Source organism: Trachurus japonicus, chromosome 24 (assembly GCF_045865225.1).
Source record: "Trachurus japonicus isolate A0001 chromosome 24, Traja_1.0".
In the NCBI taxonomy this organism is placed as follows: Eukaryota; Metazoa; Chordata; class Actinopteri; order Carangiformes; family Carangidae; genus Trachurus; species Trachurus japonicus.
The window spans coordinates 9,883,061-9,899,797 of record NC_140930.1 but is presented as its reverse complement, the minus strand read 5'-3'; the positions used below and the strand labels follow the sequence as shown (position 1 = coordinate 9,899,797).

Here is a 16,737-nt window from a genome sequence, read left to right as displayed (position 1 = left end):
CCATTATTCTTAAAGTGCTGGAAAATGAATTGGCTCTTAATATTCTTTCGGCCTTTTGAGTTGTTATAAATGATATAAAGAGTCTTAGTGGTTCCTAATGTGGCGGAAGAACAAGAATGAAAACACTCTGCATGTTTTGGTAGTTTCTATTAAAGGTTACGTATTTCTTTTGAGCCTTTCTTCAATTGAAACCGCCATGTACCCAAGCCCTAATGACATTCACACACTGTCTGCAGCCTTTCCTGTCCACTTATCAGCGACTAATTGCCAATAATGTCGAGGAGACAACATTGCATCTGAACCGTTTCAAGCCCTTATCCTGGTGTTGAGCCTCTGGCTTTCATGTCTTACGTTCCCACGATGTGATATGGGACTTTCCAAACTCTGCAGACAGTTCAGGATGGGACAACTTCAGTGTGCTTGTGCTAGCATTCGCTTGCTTGACCTACAAAACAGGTCAACAGTTTTAGTTTCCACTTTAGATGTGGATCAGGCCTGTTCAACCCAGATTTTTTCAGCCTTTTTTACATACAACATTTTTAATGATGTGTTGCCTCTGCCTCTGAATCTTTAATAACATTTGAGTAGAGATGGATGTCTGGAGCTCAGTCACAGTGACCTCTTTTACTGGCCAGTTGGAGTAGGAGTCCTGCTTATCTGAACTTCCATTTAAAATTGATGGTGAACAGAAAGGAAAGGCTGCAGAAAGGATTTATGTGTTTTTACCTGCTGTAGACAGGTGTGCCTTGCCAAAACCCAAATGGACAACAGGTAAACTTGTATTAAAGTGTGGAAACATCTCCAAAATGATTAAAAGAAATGCACCTGAGCTTATTTCCAAAGGTTCCTATAGCCAGAGCCTATAGAGAGTCCCGTTGCTTTTGTGATGTCCGACTGTCGTTGTCCTTATGGACCCAATATCTCAGTAACATCTTGTTGGATTGTTTCCATATTTTACACAAACATTCAGTTGGGCTCAAGGACAAAGTGATTGGAGTTGGTGCTCAAAGGTCAAAGGTCAAGGTCAAGATATACTCACAAAACGATTTGGCCGTACAAACACAATATCTCCATAACACCTTGAGGGAACTTATTCAAATTTTGTAAAAACATTCACCTGCACCCGAGGAGAAACTGATTTGATTTTGCTGGCCAAAGGTCAAAGGGTCAAAGGTTAAGCTCATGGCAACCTCACACAAAACATGATTTTGGCCTTGAGGGAATTTCTCCAAATTTTGGCACAAATGTTCACTCCAGGATGTGCTGATTACATTTTGGAGGTCAAACTTTGAGGTCACAGTGACATCACAAAGTGCTTTTTAGCCAAGGTTTAAGACGTCACACAGTAATTATAACAAATTGACACAAATTGTTAATATTTAATTTGACTTTCTTCCATGTTCCTGAACCAGCATCCAAACAGATTTCTTTGCTCGACACAGTGACAAAACCTATAGGCTGCTATTTGCCCCCCTGTCCTGAAAAGTGATGAGTGCCATAACCCTGTGTTCCTCAGGTCCGGCAATAAAGCTCAAAAAGCAGGGTGTGAAGGGAAATGGACAGGACTTCAGTGACACCAAACCCACATCTGACACCTGATAAGGAGCGCGGCATGGACACCAGCAGGCGTGGAGCCAAAGATACTCTGTGGCGGCACACTGATGATGAAGGCCAAGAGTGCTGAGAGGTGAGAGACGTGTGGAGAGGAGGAAGGCCGATGTCTTCACACTGAGCCTATTGGAGGTTTCCTGTGTATGTTAATGTGTTTACTCATCTTCCTATAACCTTTCTCCAAATGTTACTTGTTTTTAATATTCAAAATAACAGCAATAACATACAGATCACAGGAAAACTTTGACTTTGTCAGTGAGAAGCAATAATCCATTGTTGGTGACACAAAGAACAAACCCATATAAATCAAATCAAATACAATACTGGAACTACAATATTTAAGATACATAAGAGTAAATATACCTTTATGTGGTTTATTATGCATGAAAACAGCAAGAGATGAAGTCAAAGGAAAAAAATATCCACTACCATCATGTTCTTCAGAAAGTGCAAGCTAATTGAGACCAATGTTAGACAGAGTCAAATACAGTGAGGTTCCTTCCTATTAGTAACATAAATGTAGGCATGCAAGTTTCCCAGATTCGGTTTTTCAGTGGCCACATGAATAAAGCAGAGTCTGAGATGCTGTGTGTCTATTTTGGACTTCCTTGGTGGCCTGAGGGAAGGACGACAAACTCTTTGTTGAAGAGGAGGATAAGGACAGTTAAGAAAAAGACGGAGCTTTTAGTCACGACCCTGAAGAGAGCATCGCACACCTTGAAAGAATTCATGTTTCTTCCTTTTAACACACAGCATCAGTAGTACAGCAACAAATCTTTAGAAACCTGTGTTTGTGCTCTGGTACATTTGCTAGTAGCTCATACGTGTTCAAATAAACATAGATACAAGTAAAAATCACACCAGGCCTGCTGCTCTGTGCTGAGTGCACGGTTGCATCCTCAGTAAATCCTGTGCTGATGGTTTTATAGTGTTACCAATACTCCTTCCTTCAGTGGCTGTTTTGACCCGTGCTTATTGATTTTCTCCACAGAGGGAGTCAATGCAGAGATGAGCACTACTGCTGCAGCAAAGAGGGTCAGTAAGTTTATAGCCAAAGGAGGGAGGAGGGAAGGATTTCTGCTTTACTCACTCTCACACACACACACAGAGGAGGAAAGAGCTGGTTTATTTTTAAACTGTGGCCTGGGATAACATTTTAAAACATGATAATATCTATGTTTTGAGTCGCACTGAAGAAATGCATTTCATCTACTAATACAGATTGCTTGTCGTGGGATTTTAGCCGCATCAGTTTGGTTTGTAATCTCTCCATATAGATGAGGTAAAAAAAAAAAAAAAGGCACCTTGGCTGATGGTCTCTCTCCTGCAGGTTGTATACGATGCACACATAATGGATTAGTTACTGGTAGTTACAGGGAAATCACCATAAACACTGAAAAGAGAAGGCTTGATCTTTAACATGGCCTCTGGCATTTTAGCCTATTTAAGTAGAGTGCGGACTGTATATAAAATATTTCTCTAATTCCAACAAAGTATCAAGTAAATTGTAATGTTCATAATCTTTATAATGTGATTTTCATGGACCGTACTGATAAAACTTAATGAAAATTGAAAAATGAAATGTCATTAACAAGTGCATGTAACATTTTTGGATTTATTCCAAGCGAGTGATGTCTTGGCTGTAAGACTGCCAACAGCTGTTGGCTTGAAACTCCCTGGTATCACTGACTACGACAACATTCAGTTGCCAGTTTATTAGGTACCGTACACCTAATGCTGTCCAATACAACAACAGTGCAATAGAATTAATCTCAATCGATGTTATAATGTTTATTTTTTGTTGCTACTGTTTTAGAGTCATGTGATTTTAACTTAATAGTTATTTCTGTAGTTTCTGGTTCCTCTAATTTTAACCAAATATCAATTAGGTATAATATTTGAGGCACGGTATAATGTACTGTACTTATACAACAACACTCACTTTTACTACATAAAATGCAGCTGCCAGAAAGTTTTAACCCAGATGAACTCAGGATGATTGCAAAACTTGTTGTATGAGCCTGAGCTAGTTTCACCAAGGTGTCCCAAATTAACTGGCACCTGAGGGAATAGTGTGATTAAAGCAGTTATGTAAATACTCAAATGATGGCTCGGGGGTGGAAATATTCATTACCAGGTTGACGGTTCAATCCCTGGCTGTTGCTGCAGTACTCATGCAGTTCAACCATTCAAGTACTTTATAAATGTTCACCAAGCAAAAGATCGATAAGATACTTAAACTATGCAGCATATTTTCTTGTGTGTCTCTTTTGCGTATGCGCTCACTGTCCCATTGGTTTTGACTGCTGTAGGTCATATACCATGATCGTCCAACACAAAGCACATGACCACAGACAGAGAGAGAGAGAGAGAGAGAGAAGGCTGCTGTGTAGACATAACACTAATGTTAGCTTAGAGAGCACTGCTGTCAACATACAGCCATAGTAGTGATGGAAGTGCAACTGTGTAAAACAGAGAGTGTGTTAAGAGGCATTAGATTACATTTATAGTACACACACTTGGCACATTGCTCCTACTGTACTTGTTGTTAGCTGCACGTGCTTGTACTGACCCCTACTGTTGGACGACAGCTCCTACAACACACACATTTTCGTTTTTTAGTGATAATATAAGCATCAGTTCAACTAAAACTTCTCTCTTCAGTACTGGAAAGTAACCAAACAGAGAGAGACCTTAATCAAAAAATATGAAACAGGGAATATTAAACTGCTTTTATCAGACAATTAATCCTCTTACTACAGATCAAACTGGGTAACGTGGTTGAAATGATCTCCACTTAAACCTCCTACAATAATGCTATTTAGACTCTTTCTAATGATATTTAAAAATTTTTTTTTTTTTTTACAGTATAACACATATCCAAACCCTTCCTGGAGATTTTGGTTTATTATATTGCTTAAAATGTTATGTTACATCCATCTGTATGTTCTTTACTGAAAACAAACTGCATGGACTCTGGTTATGTTGCATATAAATGTAGGACTTTAACTTGTAGAGGAGTATTTTCATTGTTAAAATTCCATTAGTTCGTATAATGAATATTTTGCCTTTTGTATTGTACAAAAAAAAAAAAACTTAAAATAGAAAAGCCATTATACTACACAGCTACAGGGTTGCTTAATCATTACCAGTGTCCCTATGCAAAAAGCGCAAAAAGCACAACAAACTGCCTAATTAATGGTGCGTCCAAACATTCCTGGCTTTTATACCGGAGCACAAAGGACGCCTTTTTTTTGTGGCCTTGTAATAAATCAGTGGCAGTGGTCAGTCGGTGACACACCAACACAATGTAACAGTGATGTTTCTGCGGCGGCCACAGCCACGGAGGCGACTCCAGCATCACGCGTTTCTCACCTCCTTAGTAAATTAGCACTAACCATGAAATCAAGCATGAAAAGAGGTTAACTGTTAACCAGCAGCACTGTTGGCCAATCGGCAGAGTGCACCTTCATTGAAGAGTCACAAAGATGGATGAACCGGGATTTGTTTGAGGAAATGTGCTCACTCTTGTTCACTATGAGTTCTGTTGCAAATGTTTCTATTAAGACATTTGATGAAAAGTAGATGAGGTATGTTCAACCCCAATGAATTATTATATTAATCCTGTTTTAAGATAAATTTAATGAGCTTTCATTTTACTAGTGGACTTGCAGTTTAAGGTGTGATCAATAAAGACATCCGATCAATACATTTCACTGGATTCAAACTATGTTGTATGTTCACAGTGTTTAAATAATGATGAGATCATCATCAGAGGTTCATTTGGTGTTCGGGCTTAAACCATTGATACAACAACAGATCATTCAGTGGATTATATTTTTCCTCAGTTTTAAATCACTGTAAATTTAACATAACAAGCTCTTTGAATCCATAATCCATCATTAAATATCTTCAACTCAGAATAAATCAACATTAAGACATTTGAATCAAACTTAAAAAGCCAAAATACCGTATATTCTCTTGGATTTTGCAGGATGTTTTGGAAAAAGAAAACATGATGACTGTGTACATGAGAGCTCAGTAGCAGCAGATGTGAGCAGGGAGGCTCCAGAGGGGGAGGAGGGTGATTTGGGGAAGAGGAGTGAGGGTGTCTGGTGACAGAGAGCTGTCATCTCCATCAGCCTCATTAGTTAATTATATTGTCAGGGATCCCATTAGTGTTTTTACAGTTCACTGAACTCCTCCCTTTGTATCAGCATCTTGTGTGTGCGTACGTGTGTGCGTGTGTGCCTTGTAAGACAATATATCTACCACACAAAGAGAAGAAAGACACTTATTTCTTATTTAAACACCTTTATTAATAGTAAAGTTTGTTTTCCACATAATGAACCACATAACACAATTTCACTGTTACAATACAAAATATGTTGCCATCACTAGGAATTCATATTTTAATTCAAATAAATAACATGGATGAAACTAAAACCAGACTTTCATCAGCAGATCTTTTTTTTTTTCCTGTATAAACTTTGAATATATTACACCGCAGTTTAGCGTCATCCAAATATTGTTGGCAAATTCAAACTATGAATCATCTGGCTGCAAAATAAGAAGCAGACTGAGGAGTTTATCTCACTGGAAGTTGTTGCAGCAGTTTTCTCCCTTTAATGTTTCAGTGTTGAATTAAGATAAATGAAGTGTCGAGTGATGCACTGCAGTGAAATGTAGTCCATGTCATGTCTTGCCCAATATCTGTCTCTATCAACATCCTTGGTTATGTACTGTATAACAACGGATGTGACATTTCAAAGGAGCAGAGGTGTAAAACATGCCAGTGGCTTCAGCTGCCTGCAAACCCAGACTGAAATATCATTTACCATCAGTGAAATGCTGTTCATGCACTTCTTAGTTGTAATGTAACAGGATGTATGGTGTATTATGGTCTCTGTTTAGTGTAGGTGATGTAATCGGCCACCAGGGTGCACTGTCAACCCACATGAGAACATCTTACTCCAGGACAAATACATCCATGTAGTTTTCAAGTGGGACAGCGTGGTCTGTACACACGGGACTGAACCAGGCTCCAGGGTGAGAAACAAACATTAATGGTAAAAGAGGAGAAGAAGATAAAGTTTGTTTGTTTATGAATGCCCATAGATATTCATAATGGGTCCCACTCTCTATGTTCAATGCATTTTTATAACTTTAAGACAAATGAAGGAAATGAGGTGATTTGAGTGTATACTCAAGATTACTCAAGTTAACACTTTTGATAAATCTATTTTGAGAGGAAAACACCAATTTGTATTATTTAACACCTGTTAAGAGTGTTATTGTTAAAGCCTCCAGTTTCAGATTTAACAACTAACACAGTCCCTTCTAAGCAAAGTCTATTGGATTAATCATGAAACATACAAGTATTTAAAAATTTTGAGATGATATTTCAGTGACCAAATGATAAGAAACATCAACAATGACCTGTTCATAATGCAAAAAGAAAATAAACAGTGAAACTGAAGAGTAGGAGCGTATCAATCAGTATAGTGGAGGTCCACACCATTCAGAGTGAATTTATTCAGTTTGTAAAAGCCTCATGAGAACCATGTCAGAAAACCTCTCAAAGCAACGTTTTACCACAAAATCATTGCTAAAAGACTTTTCTGGCAGGCAGTCACTCAGAGAGTAGACTCACATTTACTCTCTCTCTCCCACACACAGACACACACAGACACAGACACACACACACACACACACACACACACTAATCACACTCACATCATACACAGGCGCACTGTGCTTTTTACACGCCGCCCTTCAGCTGGTCTGGTTCTGCTTTATTCTCCAGATACAGATTTACTTTGACTTCTTGTTCACTGAGCAGAGAATAGGTCTGAATAACGAAACAGGAGACTGACTATAGGTTAATTAAATTATGTACTAAGCATCATGAATAGTTACCTATTACTGATTAAAATAGAATATAATGAGACAAAATATGTAGAGACAGTAATATCAATTGTTATTTAGTTTGATAAGACAAGAATATGGTATACAAATCTTACTTTGTACATCTGTTGATGTAAAAATGTTATTATCACCTTCTCCGTGTCACAACAGTTACACAGTAAGATGACCATGAATAATTGTATTATATTTGTTTTACAGCTCCTCCAATTGACCCTATTATTCAATTTTGATCATATTTCAATAAATTATGCAGCACTATTCTCTTTTACCAAGGTATTATGTACATCTGATTGTGGATATTTGGAAAAGAGTCTTTCCTGTTAAAGTGAATCAGTGATGATAATACACTTCACTTTGTGTCATCTGGACACAATCTGGATAAAAGTTAGTTAACCCATCTCTTGTGTTCATACAATAAACAAAAGCTGTGTCTAAAAAGCTTTTAACCTGTCGAAGCAGCAACAAACCATGAAGTCACAGTTCATCCTGAGTCTCACAGGAGTGTGTGATTCATTTTCACAGTGAAACTCAACCAAACCATTAAATGGTTTCTAACCAAATGACTTGATTTTGATCCATCCCCAGGGCAGCTAATGTGTCAGACAAAAATAAACTCCACTCAGATGAATCTGATTTAACCCAGACTGACTTTGTGGGTTAAATCACATGATTTTGTTATTAGATTAAATGAAAAATCCTCATCAAGGTCTTTTATTGGAAATAGATTGTCGAGGATGGACAGATGTGGCTTTGCTGGAGAAGAGATGAGAATCTCCTCTTTAAAAACGCACCAAACACAAAACAAAAGTTAAACCAAAGCCTCAAACACATTTTTACAAATTAATAGTATTAATGGTTCCCTTCTGCTTTTAATTGCTCATTTAATTGGGAGAATGTGAGGCACAGGATTATCCAGCAATAAATAACCTCTTCAACCTGTTACAGGAAACCGGCTGCAAAATGTCCAAAGGACTGACTCACACACACATACATGCACAGACCAAAGCCCCTCACTCTGCTCTGCCTCTGTGTCTCACACACTCTACAACCTTTACTTCCCCGTCTTTCACCCTCTTCTTCTATTATTACTCTCCTTGTCATTTTCCCTGTTATATCACTACCTAAGTACCTCGGCCCATTCACACTGTCGACTTTGACACTGCTGCTGCTGCTGCTGCTACAAGAAAAGTTCCTGCTGTGAATTAGCCTGACTGTGGAGTGGAGTGTGGAGTAAAAAAAGGTTCAAACATTTAAAAGTTTCACCCTCGAATCTGAAAAATCTAAGCTACAGCAGCGGTTTTGGGAAGATTTGGTGACAATCGCAGTTGCACAAACATCTAGACACACCACAATCATCCACCAAGGAGTTAGCTTTGTTCTAAACAAGAGCACAACCCTTTTAAATTCATTATGATAACAACAACAACTACAACAATCACAATCTCCTAACAACGATCAATCTGCAACAGATGTAAGTGGGAAGATGTGCTATTCTTTACTTTGCCACATCGACCACCTGCAGCACTTTTGTCGTATTTCTTCCGGTGTGATGTTTTAATACCAGCTCAATTTTGTTTCCATTGAGAAAGTTCAGCTTTCACATACAAACATAGTTATAAATATCTTCAGTATTTGTCTTAAAACAGGAACGGAGGCCAAATATAATGTGGTGGATATCTAGATGAAGAAATTGTTGAAGAAGCAGAGGAACATTTTTGAGTAGCAGTGATTTTGACAAGTTATATCCTGTATCAGTATTGTCATGAATGTCTTATAGTGGCAATCTATTGTATTTTATTCCGTCATCCCACAGTTCATCTCAGAAAGCAGTAGATATGAATATTTTGGTTTTTAAGCATCTTTATCAGTATTACTTTGTTATGAACCTCATAATGAGACATTTTTAACATTCATTAAAAACTCATTAAGGTTGTTTGTGCATTTAAATTTTTTCTTAGTTTAATGTTCAGGGTTGATGCCTATAAACTTTTAAACAGCAGTTAAACAGTCTATTTACTGTCTGTGCTGAAGCTTTCTTCTGCATCACATGATCATTTTTCAGACGATGGAGTTTGCCTAACTCCTCCTGACAGAGCCACATTAACAAGAAGTCCTGAAAAAAATCCATCACCACTGGATAAACTGTGTCGGTGGATGAAGATGATTTTCATCTTTGATTCATGTCTTCTGTCAAATTTGGGAGGAAGGTTTTGTATGTAAAAATGAAATGAAATAATCTACTAAATGGACCTCATGTTGACCAGTGTTATCATGACCTCTGGCCAACAGTAAATCTTTACTCTTCTTAGAAAAACAAATGATCATGTTCATCTGTGTTAGTAACTTCACTACTAGAGTCATTCAGACAAAAACCTGCTGTAAATCTGAAGATAAATCAGTGCAATCTGACCTGGACTCCTGACTAAAGGTATTTTTCACATCTTTCTTTTTTCCTCAGCAGTCACTTTATTTTTTATTGAGGACTAAAAGTTAATGTAGTATGATGTTTTCCTCCTTCACTGCGGTCTCTGTATCTCATGTCTTGGCCACCTCGGCATCATAACTACACATCATCAATCAGCAAGACATGAGTAACAACATAACGTTAAAATAAGTAAATAACTTTGATTAAAAGAAACTCTTTCAATTACTGGAATTAAATCAGTTTAACAATTAACAAAAAAAACATGTTACACTTAAAATGATTTACAATGAAAACAAGAAATAAAGCAAAAATAAATAAAAAATTAAAGACCAAACATTTATACAAATTTATCTTTATAATAAAGGGAACCTCAGGCCAAAAAAAGAGAGCAAAAAATCCTGATAATTCTCAGCCTTTACCACAGACAGAACAGTAAAAAAAAAAAAAGCCTTCACTGAGGATCAAAGCTCAAGGCTGCATGGAAGCTTTTAAAGACTTAAAAAGGGGTCATTTAAGATGAAAATCTTTGCACAGACAGTTAATTCGATACGATCCTGCACTTCTTATCTTTGGTTAAAGATGTGTATAATTTTGGTTTAATTGGAACTGTTTTAGTGGGGTTTTTGTACTTTTTAACCAAAAGGCTGAAAACATTTTTAATCCTGTGGCCACTGGAGCAGCAGATGAGCTTTAATATGGGACCTTATCAGGCATTTTAAGCATGAAACTTTCTACAGTGTCTCTACTGTATAAACTATGAAGTTTAAGTATGTTAGCTTTTCATGAAAATTATTGCTAATATGTTACCTACCTATACGTTGTTTGTATTGTACACACAGCAGAAGTTGTCAGTATGTGGAAATGAACCTGGGTATGTTATACAGTCATAGCTGCAAATGAGTGAAATTAGTACAAAATGCACAACAAAAATAATCCATAGGCAAAGATATATGTGATTATAATTAAGAAATAGGGCAAAGCCTTGAAATATGTAATTGCTGAGGTCAATGATCTCGCAAGGTCAACACAGATAGAGACAGATAGGTCAGATAGAAATAGCCTCCATGTCTGAAATAAAACCTTTCGTAGTATACATAACATATTGAAATATACAGATTGTTTACGTACTGTATCAACCACATCACACATCATTCCTTCTAGAGCTATAACTGCACCAAAAACCAGCTGAATCACTTTACACTTCCCATTTCATCCTCGCAATAATTGAAACGCAGCAAATAAACGGTTCCCACACTGGTCAGCGTCCGAAAACAAGCTCAGTGCCCTCAGTGTAACCTCATGTGCCAGGTTGCCACAATAAGAGCAACAACTTCCCACTCTCACTTCTACAAAGCTGCCAGCATGTGACGCCTGTCCTGTGCCATGCCTTCAGAGGTCAACATGAACCGCTGACCTCCTCAAGAACCCAGGAGGTCGGACAGTTTTGATTCCTTTATTTTGAAGCTCATCGATTGGGGAAAATAAATGATTGATATATTTGTTTATGAGAATGTTCATATTGATTTTTTTTCTGCTTTAAGGCCCAAAAAGTTAATTTTACAAACAGTTTGGGGGGGTTTGTGTTCAGATGTTTGGCAGCATATAGAGGCTATAATACAGTTTACGTAACAGCTAAACCATAACCGGATGTAGCCAGCAGTGAAGCAGAGGGCAGCTCTTTGGGGTTATGAGTTTTGAAGGGGACATAACCTTCTGTGTTCCTCTTACTGAGGGATCCATCTCTCCCAGGGCACAGAGGACTTCTCCTTTCTCTGTACCAGCTGTTTCCGCACTAAAACACTGCCTTAAAAAAATACACTTCCATGCCCATGGCCGCTAGGCGTCCCTTTGGCCCTTCAATGTAAACTTCTATCGTTTTGAGGTTATTTACTGAAATTAGTGAAGCTTTTATTTGTTGTTGTTGCTGTTTTGATTTGTCTCTCCCAGAGGCTGATAGGAAAGGAGAAAGACACTGAGAGATGTGATGCAGCTCTTTTAAGAGTCTCTGATGAGCAGGGCTCCAGACTAACATTTTTTTTTATGACAAAGTGGCCCGACTTAAAAGTGCAAGCTAAAAATTTGGGGGCACGCACTGTAAATTGACATGCAAAGTAAATATTCACGTTTCCTTTTCATTTATGATCCTCACACACATTGGCCTGACACCTGTAATGACAGATTACAAATTCTTCGAGTCACCCCTTCCATGTTTCACCAGTTTTTTAAAGGGATAGTTGCCATAATCCCTATAGTTTTAGGAGTAGGTTCGTTACCTTTGATTGTCGGTGCAAGCTATTTTTAGAACGACAGAGCAAAGCCGCAAGCTGCTCAGAGCTACGCTACGGAGGCTAATGGGATTTCTTGGTTTCCCTCATCAAACTCATCAAATACACAATCCAACAACTCCAAAACGCTCTGGTGGACAAGTTGTGACCTGCACATTCACCACGCTATGAGATAATAACGGAATGTTATGAGACGGAGTTGTTTTCGAGGGAAATTCATGCAAAACCGCTGATGCGCGTTACTGTCGGGGGCAGTTTTTCGGCAAGCAGTCTCTGTATTTGCCTCAAAAACAACTCTCGTAGCATTCGGTTCCTGAGCAGCTCGCGGCTCTGCTCCGCCGTTCTAAAAATACTGTAGCTTGCACCGACAATTAAAGGTAACAAACCTGCTGTTCAAACTATAGGGATTGTGGCAATGGGCCAGTTTGCCAAAATGTTGAACTATCCCCTTAAAAAACTGGTTGCACATATGCAAGTAGATGCAAGATTTAATTTTACAGGCAAAATGCCCCCATAGGGGCAGTCTGAAGCCCTGTTGAGTAAGCACAAATTTTAACATCTCTACTCTGATTTTGAACCCTTGTATCTGTTCACCTCACTAATGGGACACCAAGCATTGTGAGGCTGATGGCCCAGACCAGCAGGTAGACTGAGGCACATGCAGTGCCATCATGGCGTGTGCTGAGAAGACATAATACACCTTGGGTACAAAGGTACAGAAAAAAAGAGATAAATTCTTCCAACAGGTAGATGGCTACTGACAGTGAAGCAGTGAGGTTATGAAATGGCCGGGACCAAATCTCAGTAATGTTCATTAGTTATGTGCCATCAGGGTTAAAAGCTCAATTTTGAGGGCAAATTGCTCCTTCAGGTCCCCATAAACCAAATGACAGAAAGACAGCGGACGCCATAGTCACATCTTCTTCTGGCACAATTTGCACCTTGCAACCCGCCGTGCACTTATGTAGGTGTGGTCCCAATGGTAAAGACTGTAGTCCATTACCCGGCGATGTCAAATGAGCTTCTGAAGCACTGGTAGACCGCACAGTCACAAAATGTAATCACGTAAATTGGATTTTGGAGGGGCGAGTAATGAGCGCATCGTAATTCTGACTGATTATCTCGGCAGGTGTGGTGGTAGGCCATGATTGGGAAAAGGGTTTTCTTTTTTTCCCCATCTTCTACCTCAGAGAAAATTGCATGGATGAAAATGCTTCTTTTGGACACACACACACACACACACACACACACACACACACACACACACACGTAATCTGTTCCTGAGACTCTTAGGAGAGCAGGTGTAGACGGAGATTTGAAACTGCTGGAAGTATTTCAGCTACCGGCACAAATAAATGTTGAATAATGTTTTGTTTTACTTCTCTAATTCCCAGCAGAGAGCATCATTTCTGTGATCTTAAAAACTTACAGGGACCTGACACATAAACAATTCAAGCCCTGCAATTAGAAGAATGGCTAGTCAGGAAAAACCAGCTTAACATGATGATGTAAAATGAGATGGCACACTTAGCACAATGACGGATTGTCGCAAAGTGGTTTTCTCAGCGGGGTGGAAAATTATCAGTAGATGCATCCCCCTGTCCCTTTGTACAAAAGCAGCTTCTCTGACAAATGAATATAATGTGTTTGTCTTGGGGAGCAGACATAAACAGAACAGTTTATTTTCAGATGTGCTGACAATGCCACGGTACAAATCCCAGATGAAGGTTCACTTATTTGTTTTCTATTTAAAGTTTAAATTATTGTTTTCTATTTAATGTTTAAATTAAATTATTTACAGAACATTATGTTGGCATGTTTTTTAAACCTATTATGAAGATACCGCATAGAGTTTTTGACCCTGAGGTGAATAAGCCAGGCTGGTTTATTGGCTTATTGCATGTACTATATCTGCATCAGTGTACTCAGTGTTTATTTAAATTATTGGCCATGCAAATTTAATTAATTTCAACTAATTTGTCATTAATGGATTGTTTAAAACTCTCAGATACCAATATCAGCGCTGGAAATCCAGTCCAATACTGGTAAGCCCTATACAGTAGCACAGTCCTAGTTCAGATCTCGGTCTCTTGGTTTCCTAATGTTCAGCTGATTGACAGTCGGTGGCAGTAAAGTGCTAACAAACGGCAATCTGCTAACAAAGGCAGCAAATAAGAAGAGTTTGTTTGAGCAAACGCTAATGTAAAGAAAAGCACAGCTTCAAACACTAATGAAAAGAATTTGCAAATGAAGAATGACGATTGTTAGACAAAAGTTTTACACCTGATCAAATCATGTGTGTTGAACAAATATTTCTTGTTTCTTGGTTTTAGCTGAATTTGTCATTTTGATGTAATTCAAATAAGGTTTGTAACTGTTGTAATAAGATATGAAGATTTGATATTAAAAATCTTTACCATTTTTTCAATTTCAGCCACTTTTGACAAGTTCAGATGACTTAATCCTTCAGTAGGACTCAGATTGTGCGACAGTTTCATCTGAAACAAATAAAGCACAGATAGCATTGTTTGTTTTCTGCTGCTCTTTGTAACCTGCCTGCAGCTTTGGCAGCAGAGTCATTAGCAATTTCCTCCCTGGAGTCTTCATTAATGAGGAAAGCAGAGGTCACACTTCCGCTGTGGTTAAAACCCTAGTGGATAACACACGTTTTGAACAAAATCACTTGGTAAACAGAATGAGAAACTGTTGATTATTTATACAGTGCTACTACATATAAACTATAAATAACTCCCAGTATCCAGAATGAAGGGAAACCAGTTTCCTTACATATTACACTTCTAGATTTGATTTTTATTTGTGTTTTTCTTATTATTTCAAATCTAAAATCGTTATTCATATTCCTGGAAAGTGATCTCAGACTTTTGCAACCCACTGTATAAACAGTATAAAATATTACTGACAGGCTCTAGGGTGGGTTCGTGTGTGTCTACAATTTAAGTATCCACATGAACACACACAAAATCTTGGATTTCATATGTGTTTTTATAGGCCTATTAAAAGTAGACATATAACATGTCTGATATAGAAGTTTGATATAGGTGTATAACTAGCTATTTGTATGGGTGTGTTCCTCTTCTCTGCAACATCTCAAAATTCAATGATTGCATGTTGTCCTGACAATGTGTGTTGGATGTCTCTATAATGTGTGAGAGTGTAATGTGTGCAGAGTGTAAACTGAACTCCAGTAGCTCCAGTTTGACTTGCACTGACCTATGATACACAACCAACCAGGAAGGTGTGGTTTGTTGTGATTTTTTTTTGTCACTTTCTCTGAACAGCTCTGAGTTTACATAGTAAAACAAAGCCGGAAATAGGGTTACCTTCAAAATAAAAGCCTACAAAATACTACAGTCTTTACCTGTTGCATTTGAACATTTACAGTATTTTGTGATTTTGCACTGCATATGTCAAAAGTGACTTGACATGAGTTTCTTTTACTTATTTTCCTAATTAACTCATTGAACGGATCCATTTTTGTTGTTATTACAATATGTCCGTGGTTCCTAATTACAGGTATTTTGACATTTCCTTATTTAATGTTGCTTCATTCCCCTCGTGCTGCTGATCATTTAGAATAAAAAAAATATCTCAAATCAAGTCAAATTATATCATTCATCTTATTTATTTATTTTGTTAATTTACCAAAGTAAGAAGGGAAGGGTTTTAAGTCTTTAGTCTTTGAGTTATAACCTAGACACCCCCTTGTGATGTCTTTGCCAAATTAAAAAATAAACTCCCCAGAATTTATTTTGTTTAATTTTTATTGTTTATTTTTATTCAGTGTTTAATGTATTCAATGTTAAATTTGATATTGAATGTTGAATTTCCTAATCATCTATCCCTACTTCGTATATCTTATTTCTTAAGTCTATTTGACCCCTCTGTGATCAGTTGTTTATTATCAATATCCTCCTTTATGATCTTCTTGTTTAAGTCAATTTTGTTGATGATATAAAAGTAGCCCAGAGTCAGTGTAGATCAGAGTTCATGAGCAGGGGCTTTATTTTGAAGGATGTGTGCAGCTGGTTGTGTGTGACTTGACGACATCCTTTCCCCTCACGCAGCTGATCGTCAGGCTGCGGGGCTGAGAGCAGCAGCTGCAGCAGCTCAGACTTTATATCAGCGCTGTCACTCCGCGGCTGAAGTTACTCGGAGCTCGGCCTCTCTGCCGCGCACACCGCCGGAGCCCACAGCGTCACACCGACCGAACCACAACTTTCTCTGCGGCCGCCGCCGCCTCCGCCTCCGCCGCCTCCTCCTCCCGGTAAGACTCCTCTCTAACATGTAGACTACCCGTGTTGTGTTTGTTTTTGTAGCTATAGACGAGGACAGTGGGCTGAAGTCTGAAGTGACCCACTGACTTTCTGACAGCGGGTCACGCACTAGTAGCAACAAGTCGAAGGCCTGAAAACTGCGCGAGTCGGGAATCAGAGCAGGTTTTAACCGCTGAAACTGTTAACAGGTGTC

General features: G+C 38.4%; 1 long non-coding RNA gene across 1 annotated transcript; it reads left to right on the top strand.

The window, feature by feature from the left end:
• Positions 1-1,488: 1,488 nt before the first annotated feature.
• LOC146961360 (uncharacterized) lies at positions 1,489-16,525 on the top strand. Its single transcript, XR_015035266.1, has 3 exons — positions 1,489-1,687; positions 2,603-2,646; positions 16,335-16,525. It is a non-coding gene; the product is annotated as an uncharacterized LOC146961360 (long non-coding RNA).
• The last annotated feature ends 212 nt before the right edge of the window (positions 16,526-16,737 follow it).